Below are 16,096 nucleotides of genomic sequence, written 5' to 3' on the forward strand. Positions count from 1 at the left end.
AGAGGATGAGTAGCAGATGAGTCACGTTTCACAGGTTTCACTCGCAGTGACAGGATGAGTAGCAGATGAGTCACGTTTCACAGGTTTCACTCGCAGTGACAGGATGAGCAGCAGATGAGTCAAAGCAGATGAGTAATGTTCCACAGAAGTACGTATAACCGCCGAACCGGAGGGATGACAGCTGGAAGCTACTAGGAGCCCTGGGCTTGTAAGAACAAGAGCAGAGAAATCAGCTAAAAACACTGGAGCCTGAGGACAAGACACGACAAGGTGAGTACAAAGAGCTGCTAGATGATCGGAGCTATTGGTACGAGTAACAACAATCTGACAATAGACAGAGAAACACAGGGAATAATAAAGGGGAAAAAATTAGAAGGACATAGAGAACAGTTGGCGAGCAATTAAGGTTAACAACGGGGAAACAAGGGAGGCAGGGAAAACACAAACAGGCAGACGCGGTGAGCTGTCAAACCATCCCAACACACACACACCCACACACACACCAAAAAGGCAGGTGATTAGCCCCGAGACCCGACAGTACACCCCCCCTCCCAGGAGCGTCACCTGGCGCTCTAGGAAGGGGCCTACCTCGATGCCGCCGGAAGTCCTCTATCAACGAGCGGTCCAGAATGTCCCGGGACAGCACCCAACACCTCTCCTCTGGACCATACCCCTCCCAGTCCACAAGATACTGAAACCCCCTGCCGCGGCGCCGCTCATCGAGTAATCTCTTAACCATATAGGTAGGAGATCCATCCACAAGACGAGGGGGTGGGGGGTGGGGCGACTGCAAGCAGGATTAAGGGGGGAAGAGAACACAGGCTTGACCCTGGAAACATGAAACACCGGGTGAACCCGACCAAGAGTAGGAGGGAGCTTGAGCCTGATCGCCAAGGCCAATCGTATCGCCAGCAGTTCTCTATTGCCGATGTCATAGTTACGTTCTGCAGGGCAGAGATGACGAGAGAAGAATGCACAAGGATGAACCTTCCCATCATGGAGGGAATGCTGAGATAGAACTGCGCCAACCCCAACGTCCGAAGCATCAACCTCGACAATGAACTGGGCCTCCGGATCTGGAACAGGTGCAGAGACAAAACGGGACTTTAAAATGTCAAAGGCTACCTGCGCCTCCCGGTTCCACCTGAAGGACACCTTAGTGGAGGTTAAGGCTGTCAGCGGTGCAGCGATCTGACCAAAATTCCGGATGTATCGCCGGTAGAAGTTAGCAAAACCCAGGAAACGCTGCAGAGCCTTCCGGGAGTCAGGGACCGGCCACTGGGCGACAGCTTCAATCTTAGCGGGATCAGGCTTGATCCTCTCTGTAGAAATAATGTGGCCAAGGAACGTAACTGACTCAGCATGGAATTCGCACTTCTCCAACTTGACAAACAACTGGTTCTCTAGTAACCGCTGGAGAACCCGTCTGACATGCTGGGTGTGTAATTGGAGAGAAGAGGAGAAAATCAAAATATCATCCAAATACACAAAGACAAATTGATTAATCATGTCACCCAACACGCTGTTGACGAGTCCCTGGAAAACGGCTGGAGCATTGGTAAGACCAAACGGAAGAACCAAGTACTCGTAGTGTCCCGAAGGTGTGTTAAATGCCGTCTTCCACTCATCCCCCTCCCGAATGCGCACCAAGTGGTAGGCGTTGCGCAGGTCTAACTTGGTGAAGACCCGAGCTCCCTGCAATAATTCAAAAGCAGAAGACATTTAAGGTAGGGGGTACCTGTTCTTGATAGTAATGTCATTCAAACCTCTGTAATCAATACAGGGGCGCAGGGAGCCGTCCTTCTTCTGAACAAAGAAAAAACCTGCACAAGCGGGAGAGGAGGAATGGCGGATGAGCCCAGCCTGAAGTGACTCACGTATGTACTTGTCCATGGCCTCTCTCTCAGGACCTGAAAGGGAATATAAACGACCCTTAGGCGGAGAAGAGCCCAGGAGGAGATCAATGGCACAGTCGTAGGGGCGATGCGGAGGTAGCGAGGTGGCCCGGGCCTTACTGAAGAACGCCCAAAGATCATTGTACTCCGCCGGAACACCAGTCAGGTCAGAGGGATCCTCCTGAGGAACACAAGACACAGAGACAGGACAAAAAACAGCACCAAACATGACACGTGACAAGACTGACTCCAGGCTAAAACAGAATTACCGACCCAATCAATGTGGGGATTGTGCTTGTGCAACCATGGGTGTCCCAGAATTAAAGGAGCCTTAGGGGAATCAATAATAAACAGTTCAATCCGCTCATGATGGCTGCCAGCAATATGAAGATCTATCTTGGGAGTGACGTGGGTGATTGTGGTAAGGGGACGGCCAGCTAATGACCATGCTGATACGGGACTAACCAAAGGAAGAAGCGGTATTCTCCAACGTTGAGCAGAGGCAGCATCAAGGAAGTTCCCCTCAGCCCCTGAGTCCACAAGGGCGAGTCCAGTGTGTGAACGACTCTGGAAGGAGAGTTGGAACGGCAGTTGAGTGCGTGCTGCAGGAGAGCTTGAGCTGAGAACCGTGCCCACCAGGACTCTCCGCCTCTCACTGGTGGGCCCTGGCCTTTTAACGGGCACTGAAGGACGAAGTGGCCTCCCTTGCCGCAGTATAGACACGCCCCCGACGACAGACGCTCCTGCTTCTGCCGTGGTGTAAGCCGCAGACGACCCAACTGCATGGGCTCCTCCTCCGAGGGCTGTCGGCTGGCTGAACTGGCTGAAGAGGACTCTAGGTGGCGCCACAGGGCGGGTGTTTGCCGTTGTTTGCGGCGCCGGCTGAGACGACCCTCAATACGGAGCGCGAGATTAATGAGTTGATCCAATTTCCGCGGGAGCTCTATGGCCGCGAGTTCATCAGAAATGGCGAAATCCAACCCCTCAAGAAAACGAGCGCGCAGCGCGCTCTAATTCCAGCCGCATGCCGCAGCTAAAGTTTGGAACTGGATGGCATAATCAGTGACGGAGCTCCTCCCTTGTGACAGTCGTGATAACTGGGCCGCCGCCTCGTCACCCTGAGCAGAGCGATCAAACAATTTGGCCATCTCTTGACTGAAATCCGCGAAGGTGGCACAACAGGAAGCCCGCGATCTCCATACGGCAATTCCCCATTCACGGGCACGACCCGAGAGAAGTGTAAGGACGTAAGCCACTTTGGTCTCCTCATTAGCATAACACCGGGGCTGCAGAGAAAACACCAGCGAGCATTGGGAGAGAAACGCTTGACAGGCGTTAGGATCGCCATCGTAGACCGGCGGGTTGTTGGCATGGGGTTCGGGCTCGTGGGACATACCGGTGTGAAGAACGGACCCCCGGTTCGTTGCCTCTCGCTGAAGGTCGTCCACCCGTGTGAGGAGTTCGGATACTCGGGCACTAAGAACGTCCACATCCTGCGCGGTGGTGTTGAGCTGGATGGCATGCTGCCCTAACAAAACTCCCTGTTGAACGAGAGCCGAGCGAAGCGGATCAGATCCCGCTGAATCCATTATCTGGTCAGACTGTTCTGTCAGGAGAAAGCAGGCTGGATTGAGATCCGGGTAAACTCAAGGCTTTATTCAAACAGAGGAGACAGAGAAGATGAGTCACGGTCCAGAGGTTTCACTCGTAGTGAGAGGATGAGTAGCAGATGAGTCACGTTTCACAGGTTTCACTCGCAGTGACAGGATGAGTAGCAGATGAGTCACGTTTCACAGGTTTCACTCGCAGTGACAGGATGAGCAGCAGATGAGTCAAAGCAGATGAGTAATGTTCCACAGAAGTACGTATAACCGCCGAACCGCAGGGATGACAGCTGGAAGCTACTAGGAGCCCTGGGCTTGTAAGAACCCACACACACACCAAAAAGGCAGGTGATTAGCCCCGAGACCCGACAACTTTATAATGGTTGCTAAAACAGGTTCCGGGAACTGGAAACTGCAGGGGGTTTGATGTAAAGCTATTAATTAACAGAATCAAATGCAAAAAAAAAAAAGAAAAGAAAAAAGGGGCTGCATAATTATTAAAAATAAAACTGAAATTGTATTTTCAGTATTTTAACTTGTAGAGAAAAATAAAATAATAATAATGATCAATTATATAGATATGTTTATTTTACAGAACACCAGTAGTAAATTTCTGTCTACATTATTTCTATCATTGGAGTGAAAACTAATAATATTATTTTTTTATTATAATATTATTGTCACACAACTGCTGCAAGGATGATGAAGGCACAATGAAGAAAATAGAACCTCGACCTTGCACCATAGAAGGATGAACAAAGGAGGGAGGGAGACAGTTTGGGAGGAGGACGAGGTGGAGATAACTAGGGTGGATATGATGGAGGGAGGAGCCAGGGAGGTGGAAGGAATGATGACTCCAGGGGGCCGACCGACAGTGGGGGAGCAGGTGGGAGAGGAGCCCAAGGTAGAGACTGAGAGCCAAAGAGCCAGAGCGATGAGGAGTATCCAGAGGGCCAAGGCGGAGCATATAACACAGGCGGCCAAGGCGTAGGCGAAGATCTGGAAGGCCACGGTGGAGCCAGAGCGACAGAGGACCAAGGTGGAGCTGGTGGGAAGGAGGAGCCAAATGGAGGCACAGCTGGAGGAGTAGAGTCCTGAGGCAATGGTGGGTCAATGACTGAGCAAGGTGGAGCTGGAGGGCCAAGGGAGCCTGGCAGAGCTGGTGGACTGATGGGCCACAGTAGAGAAGAGGGAGCTAAGAACCATGGTAGAGCCGCTGGATCGACGAGCTGAGGAAGAGTCTAGGAGTTAGAAGCTGGTGGCATAGACAAGTGATCTTCCAGCCACAACGGCAATGGAGACTGGCAGACCCACGGCGAACCCACATCACCGATGGTGGGCTAAGGGTGAGTCCAGCTCTAGCTTATGGTTGGTACGGTTGGTGATCTCCACATCGCGGGCGGCCGGCAACGAGCTCGTCCGTCCCCGGCAACTCACTCCAGCCCACCGCCTCGAGCGTCCACGGTGCCAGACTGCCACGCCCACTTGATGGCACCGCGGGTTCACCCAAGCGGCGAGGGATCTTCGGCAGAGCGTCCTCCTTCCTCCCGGGTTTTGGCACCAATGTAATAATGTTTAAACTCCATGATCACAGGAAGAAGGAGGCGGGAACCGGCAGACAATCAAAATGACTTTAATAATAAAATAAAGACAAAACAGCATGGCAGCCCCTCACGGACGACTGCCGCGCACAAACAAAATCAAAACGCAAAATAAATCCAGGCCCGGTCCTCTCTCGCCCTTCACTGTCGTCACTCCTGTTTTATATTCTTCCGTCTCCTCCGTGCGACTCGAAACCGGTGGGTTGAGCAGGTGTCGCTCATTTCCAATCACTCCACCGGCCTCGCTCCGTTCCCACGGCTCTCAGCCCCTCCCCACTCGTCACAGTCTCACACACAGGGGTAACATCCAACAATACCGGACAACATAAGGAACAGAACAGTGAGTACTTCAGGTAAATATTACACACCTAAGGGGTTCGGGTGATAAAACAAATTTGGGAAGTATGATGGATAAGTAAAAAGATGTAAAAAAAAAAAAATAGTATTACATTTAAATTAACAACAAATCAAATCAAAAATAAACTTAAGTGTGCAGCATATACAAAAAAAAGTATCTTAAGGGCTAACTGAAACCCTAACAGAGGGTACAGGAGGACAGATAAGAGAAACAAGCCCATATTTTTTAAAGCATAGTGGAGGGAATATGGGAGAATGCCTGCTAAGCATTAGGTGGCCTTGTTTGTAGATGCACAATATTTAGCTAAAGATAACACACTACTGTTCTACTCCTTCACTCAATCCCACAACCTCCGACTGCATCTGACAACCTACAATCATGCTCAAAGGCAGCTGGCTGCATCCTGCACCAAATTCGTTTTTTGCTAAATTTAGTCTTCAAAATACACGTGCAGTTGTTTTTAAAACAATATATGTGACCCTGGACCACAAAACCAGTTTTAAGTCACTGGGGTATATTTGTAGCAATAGCAAAAAATACATTGTATGGGTCAAAATCATTAGGATATCAAGTAAAGATCATGTTCCATGAAGACATTTTGTACATTTCCTACTGTAAATATATGAAAACTTCATTTTTAATTAGTAATTTGCATTGCTAAGAACTTTAGAGACGATTTTCTCAATATTTAGATTTTTTGCACCCTTAGATTACAGATTTTCAAATAGTTGTATCTCGGCCAAATATTGTCCTATCTTAACAAACCATGCATACATCAATGGAAAGCTTATCTAGACATACAGATGATGTATAAATCTCAATTTTGAAAAATTGACCCTTGTGACTGGTTTTGTGGTCCAGGGTCACATACGTTAAATGTATCCCTTCTCTAGTTTCTCTGACACTGCAACCGTTTGAATTGTTTTCGAAAGGCATCATTTGACTCCTTTGATCTTCACTTTATTGCACCAGTGCAAAACAGAAAGAGATAAGTGAAGTTGTGCCCTCGCCCTAAATTTTAAATACTACTTGCCACGGACAGGTAATAGTCTTGTAACAGCGCTCATACAGTACTTCTAACTTCCTGTTTCAAAGGAAAATTGGTCAGTGAAGAAAAGAAAACAATATTGGGGACTTTAATGATTAGGATTTTTTCCTCATTGCTCTTAAACGGTCAGGACTAAGCAGTCAGGTCTTGAATTTCTCCATCAGCTTAAAATCTGACACTTTACTCTTTGATGAGTGGTCCTCAAAAAGTATTGGACAATGACATTTAGTTCTGATTGTACCAGATGAAGAGCTGAACTGTGCAAACTGGTGAAAGGTGATCAGGTGGTCATATGCAAACATGAGGGACAGCAAATGACGGTCAAGGGCTCCTTGTGAAATTCAGGGATTTGGAATGTGTCAAGGAGGTGTAGAATCATGTCTATTTTTTAATAATTTAAATTTATATAATATTAAATCATTATGTAAATATGACTGTATCATTTATTGTTTTACATTTATTGTATTTATTCCTTATTTTTATATTTATAAAGTATTTTATATAGTATAGGCATACAACTCTACATATTTTGACAATAATATAATGTTTGAATAAATAAAACATTTCTAGTCTAAATTTTTTTTTTTTTTACTCCCTTAATAATAGCTATAATTCTGCTTGATGTGTACAATTTATATTAATATTAATATTTACATGTATTATATTTTATTTTTATGTATTTTATTTATCATTTTTTACATTTTATACAAGCATTAGATTCTAGAAACTTTGAGACTTATATATTGTTTGAATAAAAAATTATTGAACTTGCATAATAATAGCTACAATTCATCTTGAGGCATCCAATTTATTATCGTTTATTTACTCTTTACATGTATTGTATTTCATTCATTATATTTTATATTGAATATCTATATATAATTTACATTATATTATTTATTTATTCACTCACAATTATTGTATTTTATTTATTGTTTTCCTGTTTATTTTTTGAAATACAAATATTCCATTTGAAGTGTTTGACAAGCATGTACCGCTGTGTTTCCTATATTATTTTAGTTTAATTTCCCATCAATCAGCTAACCAAAACATAATGTTCACTGATCATCCTAACGGGTAATTTAATCAGCTTCTGCTGTCTGTAAGAGTGGAAGCGGATTTGATGACTTTTTCATTAAATCCCTCTAATCTCTTTACAAGTGGATCATTGAAGTGAATTTAGAAAATGCTCTGAGAAAAGAAAATGAACCAAGATCCAAAGCCAGATCCAAAGAGATGAATTATCCCAACTGATGAGTCAGATTTTACAGGACTGTTTCCACAGGGTAAAACAACTGGTCTGATTTCTGACAACTCTGCCTCCATGTAGGTCCAATCTGAACTGATGTTTTTCTCTTGAGTATCAAAGCTGAAACTTTAGCCCATGACTCAGTTTGCTCAGCAGACTCAAGATGTTCCATTTATCAAGAAAGGGGTTACTGGGAATTGCTGCATATCTAAATACAAGATTGTTTTCTTTAACCCTTGTACTGTGTTACAATTCTGGATACAACTGTCAAACATGACCTAGATCTAATTGGAATTAATACAATTCGCCAAATATAAGTACAAAAAATTTAATAAAAGCGTTTGCCAAATGCATAAATGAGGATACAGAGAAACTGACATATCAAAATACATTTTTTCATTCTTAATTTGGGTCTGTACATCTGCCTTTACCATTAAATGTGATTTAACAGTAGTGCCCCTTAGCAGTAGCAAATGTGTTCTAAGCCAGTTCAATTCCATACTAAATTTCCATAAAACGTTTGATTTCATGGGGTTCTTAAAGCTATTTGCCTTGAACCATAGCTGTATATAACCAAGTATATGCTGTCTGAAAGCATCCTGGGGATATAAGCCTACTTGTTTTCAATGTTGAAGAAGTTCTCTCAGCCCACCCATAAAGATGATGGGATAACCATCCATATTGTATGGATGTTATTGTAATGGCATTCTCCCTGTCTTAGTGCAATCTGACAAAACATCATTTTAGCATGGCCTCAATGGTTAAATTTGTTTAAAAATGGCTAAAACCAACTATGCAATATCCTCTCCTGATCCAAACTACATCCATAAACACATATTGGATGAGACAACCTTTCTGTAAATAATTCAATTGTTTTGAAAAGGATGTTGAGTCAAAGGACACATGATATGGATTGAGAGCAAAACTTCCATCTAGAGCAAATCAATCCCAGCTGAGCCCTTTAAAACTCCTGTTTTCTGCCAAAAAGAACAGGAATCTTCGACTGGCTCTTCCTGTTTCTCAGCAACCGTAAATCAGATCCCATTGGGCTGGTGTTTCCAAAGTCACAGTCATCCTAGAGTGGGTCAAACTCACAGTTTAGAAATTTCTGACTGTATATGGACAGACAGGCACTGTTTTTCCCAAACATTAGCATTTAGCATCACTTTATCAATTTAAATGAAAAGCCAGGCATCACACTAATACAATAGATGTAAGAAATTCCCTGAAGATTCCAAATAAAATATTGCCGTGTATTTCTCTCAAAGGGACATATTCACAAATTCATTATGATATTTCAAAAGCATATCTCCAAATCATTCTGTTGTGGGGGAGGCGTGGTTTAGCGAAGTCTGCAACGGGAGAGCGAGTGAAGAGACGAGCGGCGGTAAGTGGTTCAGGTGAGAAACTATTAACAGCTGGATCTCGTTGCAGTGATTGGCGTGGGGGAAGACTGCAGTCCAGAAGCAGAGAAGAGTTTAGTGAAGTGCGCGCACCTGCCGCGATTGTTTGTTTTGTTTTGATTATTATAAATAAAGTCTCTCACGAGCCCCGTACGCCGACCCTGGTCTCCTTCCTCTACATTAGTCAGAACCTCGTTACACTGGTGCCAAAACCCGGGAGGAAGGAGAGAGCTCCGCCATGCAGACTCCGTCGGGACCATCGACGTCGCCATTTGCGGACATCATCACATCGCTCGCAGGCCTACATCAAGAACACCACCAGGCCCTGCTGGATCTGCGGGTAGACCATGATCACCGGTTCCAGGCCATGATGCTGGCCCAGCAGGAGGGCCGCGAGCTGTTCCGGAGCTTGCTGGACCGGGAGGGTCTGATGGGGACGGCCTCCCCCAGTGCCCCCGCCCCCCACATGCCGCTCACAAAGATGGGGCCCACCGACAACCCGGAGGCGTTCCTCGACCTCTTCGAGCGGACGGCAGAGGCCTGTGGGTGGCCGAAGGACAGCTGGCCCATCCAAATCCCAAAGGAGATTCTCACGGGGATTCTCACGGACCAGGGCACCGCCTTTATGTCACGCACGTTAAACGAATTGTACGGATTGTTGGGCATTAAAGCAGTGCGTACCAGCGTCTATCACCCACAAACGGACAGACTGGTCGAACGGTTTAATCGCACATTAAAAACCATGATCCGGAAGTTCGTACAGGAAGACGTGAAAAATTGGGCCATTGGCTAGAACCCCTCTTATTTGCTGTGCGCGAGGTCCCCCAAGCCTCCACGGGGTTTTCCCCCTTCGAGCCTCTTTATGGACGTCAGCCCCGGGGGGTGTTAGACATCCTGAAAGAAACTTGGGAGGATAGAAGCTCGGAGAGCAAAAGCGAAATTCAATATGTCCTGGACCTGCGCGCAAAACTCCATACACTGGGGCGGCTCTACATGGAGAATTTGCTTCAGGCCCAGGACAGGCAAAGCCAGCTATATAACCGGGGGACTAAGCTACGAAAATTTGCACCGGGAGATAAAGTGCTCGTGTTACTGCCAACCTCTAGCTCCAAATTATTAACCAAGTGGCAAGGACCCTTTGAGGTCACACGGCGGATAGGAGATCTCAATTATGAGGTAGTACGAAAAGATAGAGGCGACTCACGGCAAATCTACCACCTCAACCTCCTTAAAAAATGGAGCGGGGAGGAGTCAGTGTTGCTAGCGATGGCAGTGAGTGGGGAGGAAGATCTCGGGCCAGAAGCGATTATTAAAGAAAAATCTTTCGCACTGGCCCTAGGAGGGGACCACCTCTCGCCCTCGCAGCTCACTGACATTGCGCGTTTGCAGGTAGAATTTGCGGATGTGTTTTCGCCCCTACCTGGTCGTACGGACCTGATTCAGCACCACATTGAGACAGAGCCGGGAGTCGTAATTCGCAGCCGGCCATATAGATTGCCTGAACACAAGAAAAAGGTAGTTCAGACTGAATTAGAGGCCATGCTGGGGATGGGTGTAATCGAGGAGTCACACAGTGATTGGGCGAGCCCGATAGTGTTAGTGCCTAAAACAGACGGCTCGGTACGGTTCTGTGTAAACTATCGCAGGGTGAATGCAGTATCCAAATTTGATGCTTATCCAATGGCGCGAATTGACGAGTTGCTTGATCGGTTAGGTACGGCTCACTTTTACTCGACACTGGACTTAACAAAGGGATATTGGCAGATCCCCTTATCTCCCATGTCCAAAGAAAAGACAGCCTTCACCACGCCATTTGGATTACACCAATCCATACGAGCGGCGGTAAGTGGTTCAGGTGAGAAACTATTAACAGCTGGATCTCGTTGCAGCGATTGGCGTGGGGAACCACTATTTAAGCAGCGCAACAGCCGGCAAAGGACGAGAGAGACGGGGACTCGTGAGCGTGAGCTGGTGAGCTGTTGAGGACGGAAGACTGCAGTCCAGAAGCAGAGAAGAGTTTAGTGAAGTGCGCGCACCTGCCGCGATTGTTTGTTTTGTTTTGATTATTATAAATAAAGTCTCTCACGAGCCCCGTACGCCGACCCTGGTCTCCTTCCTCTACATTAGTCAGAACCTCGTTACACATTAATTTATCACTTTTTCACACAATTTCTGAATGACAGATATATTGGTCTTTGCAATAAGGGGTCTGACCCATTTTTGGTGCCTGGCCCCATCATGGAAGAACTCAGCAAGACTGCTTTCTTGGAAGACAAGACCAAACCATTTCAAATATGTGCTGAAACAACCAAGGATGAATGATGACTGCATGTCTGCCAGACTAAGTCTTCTTAAACACTCCCCAAAGGATGCCAAGACTCCTTGTATGTTTTTGAACTGGCATCGATCAGCTTTGAGTGCAAAACAGCCAGCATTGATGTTCGCAGACTAGCTTTGTGGTATGCATTAACCACTGGAAAAGTAAACACACAAAAATAATTCAATCCAGCTGCAGTTTACCCAAGATATATTTACCCTCATTTGTATGATCAACTGAATGTCAACAGTGAGACGTCAGGAAGATGTGTCCAAGCAAGACTTCTGCACTACATGGACCTTAACCAATACCTGACACAGATTTTATGAGACATGTGTCCTCAAATTCAGAAATCCATTAATGGGTTCTGTTTACAGCTGTGAAGAACATAAGGCAAGTATAACAGGTAGCATGTTGGTGTAGCAAATGAGCAATGATAATCTCTAGATGATCTTTTCAGTGCATTGACATTAATTACTTGTTATTGACTGGAATGTTGCCATCAGGGCTTTCCAAATTACTTTTAAGTGGAATTCCAGACAGAACAATTGGTCCACACTTTAAGTGTGATGCTATAATACAATAAAATGGATAGATCTTAGATCTTTTCTGAGAATTAATTCCAATGCAATGACTTTTAATTAATAGGAGTGGAAGTGGTTTTTATCTTAATTCAAAAAGACTTGTAGCTCAGGGTTTTTTCTACAACAACATAAATTCTAAATGTCAAAAGTTCTTAATTTTTCAAACTAGATTTTATATTTCTGTGGCAGTCTGAGATTCAGTGGTGTCCATAATCCATCTTTAAATCCTATCAAAATCCCTTTCAAGGCAGATCAATTCAATTAGTGGCCATCCATTCCATTAGTGGAACATATGCAAGTACAGGTTCTAAACTTATATTTCCATTCCGTATTTCAAGGAATAGAATTCTAGTCAGCAATCAAATCTGACATATAAATGATAAACTCTTAAGTTACACATATTTCAGGCTGGTCCAGCCAATGTGCATATGCAGTATAGAGTAAAGGTTGAATTCAAGTGTCAAATAAAGACCAGATTATTATCAACTGGCAATTTTATTTGGATTTATTTTACTAGAGCCTCCATTTTGAAAATTCTAATTTCTTTTATTCATTGTAACACTAGACTCGGTCTCTGACTCTATGGAAGAATGTGCAAATGGTACCTGCCCCTACAGAAAACAAGAATACTAAGGTGTTTGTTTGGCTGAGAGTTGCAAAGTGGTTGTAAAGGTGTTCTGATCATCATTATTAAGTTTTAGTTTTATAATCATAATCATAATACTAAACATGTAAAAATCAAAGAGAGGAAAACCAAGGTCTAGCTCGGACCAAGGAAACAGAACCGGAGCACCGGATGTAAAAATCATCTTACTAAGACATTATTGAGAAATATATAGTGGCAAAGGATATTTATATGCATTTTATGTAAGTAGTCTGTTATTCTAAGTGTACTTTTGGCCATTTAAATATCAGCAACTGCATTCAATTGCATATTTTTGCTCAGTTAATTTGAATAATTAATGTTTTGCACGTTTGTGATTCTTGACTGCAACAATGCATCATTGCTATTGAAGAAATCTGTAAACCAGAACTTGCATGAATTCACTAACAACCATCTAATAGATATATCTATTTCATCTACGAGCAATGTGTTTGGTGAACAAAAGAACAGCTGTTAAACACAGCTCTGTATTCACAGACCTAGGGTGTAAATGTATCCCGACACACACTCCCACTTGCCAAAGCTTGCATTGTGACCCGGATCTTATAGACAGTAGATATGCACATTCTCTTAAACATTCACACACGTACACTCATGTTTCAGAAGGATCAAGAACCAGATCTTAATGCAGTTGACTCAGTGTTGTTAGTCATCCTTACCAGATATTTCCCCTCACCTCTCTCACCCTGATGTGGCCTGTCGAGACCTGTCTATAACATTTACGTGACACAAACTGGAACTCAAAGAGTAACATGCTCTACTGCCATCTGTTTTCCTCTGCATCTCTGTATGGTATGTTTTTCTCATCCAAGGTTAGGCCTGTCTCACACATCCTGCATCTGGAGCAAGTTATAGCAGCAGCAGGGCCATGATTCTTGGACATCCATCACAGTTAATGTGCTACGCACAGCAAAAATAGGCAAAGCACTTAACCAACTTACAGTGCTGCTTCTGTGACACTGCTACACAGTCTCTCAGTGCTTATGAATGAATGAATACTGTAATGAATACTGCAACGGACATAATGAATACTGTTGGCTGCTTCAATGCAGATGCAAGATACAGGTCTAAGTGCATTACATCCAACATGCAGTCTAAAACAAGGTCATCAAGTCCATCAAACTGCTTTTGGAATGTGAAATGTTGATTTAGGCTGCAATGTTCTCTCTGATTTGAGGAATTTGGTGGGAATAAGAAAACAAGAAATAAGATTGGATCGAAAGAACAGGTGTAAGTGCAGAAACTATGGCAGATTTGGTTTTCCAAAGATGGGATACATTGAGAGCCTTTTGACATCGTAATTAATCTGTAATGCGTTTGAAAATGACTTCTGTAAAAAAATAACAAGACAAACAAGGTGGTCGCTTTAACAACCCTACAGCATATTTACATAAACAGCTTAAACCTTTCCCACGTCTGTTCTGTTATATAATTTTAAATATGAAGAGGAATTCTGACATGGAATTCTCAGTGGGGACAGAGACCAAAATTGACTGACGTCTGGCATGAAAGTCAAGCTGAAAAGAATATGAGACAGCCACTCTATATAAATTATTCACAATGCGGCAGTGACTAAGCAGAACCTGAGCCAGAGAGTCCGGGGAGGAATTACAAAGACGTGGCACTGCTGTCTGCCAGCATAAGAGCCAGTAACTGTTACCAAACCCTGACAAACAGTATCACCATGCATTTTGTTAAGTAAATCCAGTGTCACTTGTGGTCATAAACTTTCTGAGTCAGTGCTGCCTTGGTCTTTTTTTAGTGCAATGCAGTCTTTAGTCTTTATATTTTTAAGAAAATAAATAAATAAATCTGAATTATATAATTACATTTGCTATTTTTAACCACTGCACTATTACCTGAAGAGATGATGTGCCCATGACAATTTTAACATATTTCTTAAAACTTTACTTTAATCCTGTATATACCGCACATTATGAAATTGATAGTTTTGGTCCTGGGTGCTGACTGGTCAGTACAGCATTCCTGTCGTACTAAAATACACTACATATTTACACCTACTGACATGAAACCAGCTACTGTGGATCTCTCTGTACAGCACTGAGAAAGGCCACTGTTACTGTATATCTTCTAGTGGAAGGATGCCACTTCATGAATGTTTAAAGAAAATTTGCATCCGTAATCTTTTTTATTCAGCAGCCGCTTTATAAAAGCATTAAGGCACGTGATCTGTCTTTCTTCTTGATACAGAAGTGTCTTCCTTTAAAACAGGGTCATTATACTCAGAGCATATTACTGCCCACTTCTGTGCTTACGCCTGTTTCACACATACTCCGTATGCGTTGCGTATTTTTTTTACACACCCATGTTAACGGATTCCAGCATTCACACTGCACGCAGTGGCGGTCCGTCAGTGTGTTCCAGAAGCAGTGCATCTGCAGCAGTGCAGTGATCGTTTACGTACAGAGTCTATTTTTGCTGTGCTGCACATGCTGAATTAAAGTGACAGTCCATTGTTCGCAGTAAAAATTTACATGGATTGACACGGAAAGGCTGTAATTTCACAATACATTTACGTATAAAATTAAAGCCTACTGTGTTTCACAGTCAAAATATGGCTTTTTGGCTAGGTTTAAAACAAGAAAAAGAGCACCTTTAGATAAACAAGGCAACATATGCACTTTTATGGAGGCAGAAAAACAAAGTTCCTTAAGACCTGTGGGATTGCTTGTAATAAAGATTTAAATGCAAAAGGCACAATAGTCGACCGTTTCTGTCAGTGGTGATTTTAAATTTTAAATGTTTGTGATATCCTAACAAGAAAAGTAGGCTAATTGTTGTGTTTAAATGTGTTGCTGCTTGCTTGAGCAACTTATACAAACCTAGAAGTCAAGTGCATGAATAATACCTTGTTTATATTTAATAGTTTATATTTAATAGTTTAAATTAATGTCTATGAAAGATTGTTACTGTACTGTGATAAAAGAGTATCACAATGCTGAAAAAGCTTTATTTATTTTATTTTTTACATGATTTGTAATCAAAATAATGAACAAATGTTGTGTTTGTGGCCTAAACAGCCACGGATCAGTAGCGGACTGCAAATGCGTCCTGTGTGAAAGCACAATGAGTCCGTGCTGCTTCTGCACCACATATGTAACGCACACGGACTGCATAAGCACTGCAGACGGAGTATGTGTAAAACAGGAGGGGGAAAAAATGGCATAAATTTAGTTAACAATTCATCGCTGAAGACGTCACATCATGGAAACAATCTCAGATGCTAATTCAACAAGACTAGGCATGTTATCCATCTCTTGAAAGTGAATAACTGAAGCTCCGTTCCAAAACTAGTCTTCCAAGTCAGCATTCGGTCTGAAATGGAATCTCATAAGTGACTGATTTGGAGTGC

The 16,096-nt window shown here is 43.6% G+C and overlaps 1 protein-coding gene across 1 annotated transcript in view; it reads right to left on the minus strand.

Annotated features, from left to right (window-relative positions):
• Nucleotides 1–16,096, minus strand: part of LOC132121319 (serine protease HTRA1B) — a 54,819-nt gene that overhangs the window by 19,637 nt on the left and 19,086 nt on the right. The gene's annotated exons all lie outside the window — the stretch shown is intronic.

This window comes from Carassius carassius, chromosome 39 (assembly GCF_963082965.1).
Source record: "Carassius carassius chromosome 39, fCarCar2.1, whole genome shotgun sequence".
NCBI lineage: Eukaryota > Metazoa > Chordata > Actinopteri > Cypriniformes > Cyprinidae > Carassius > Carassius carassius.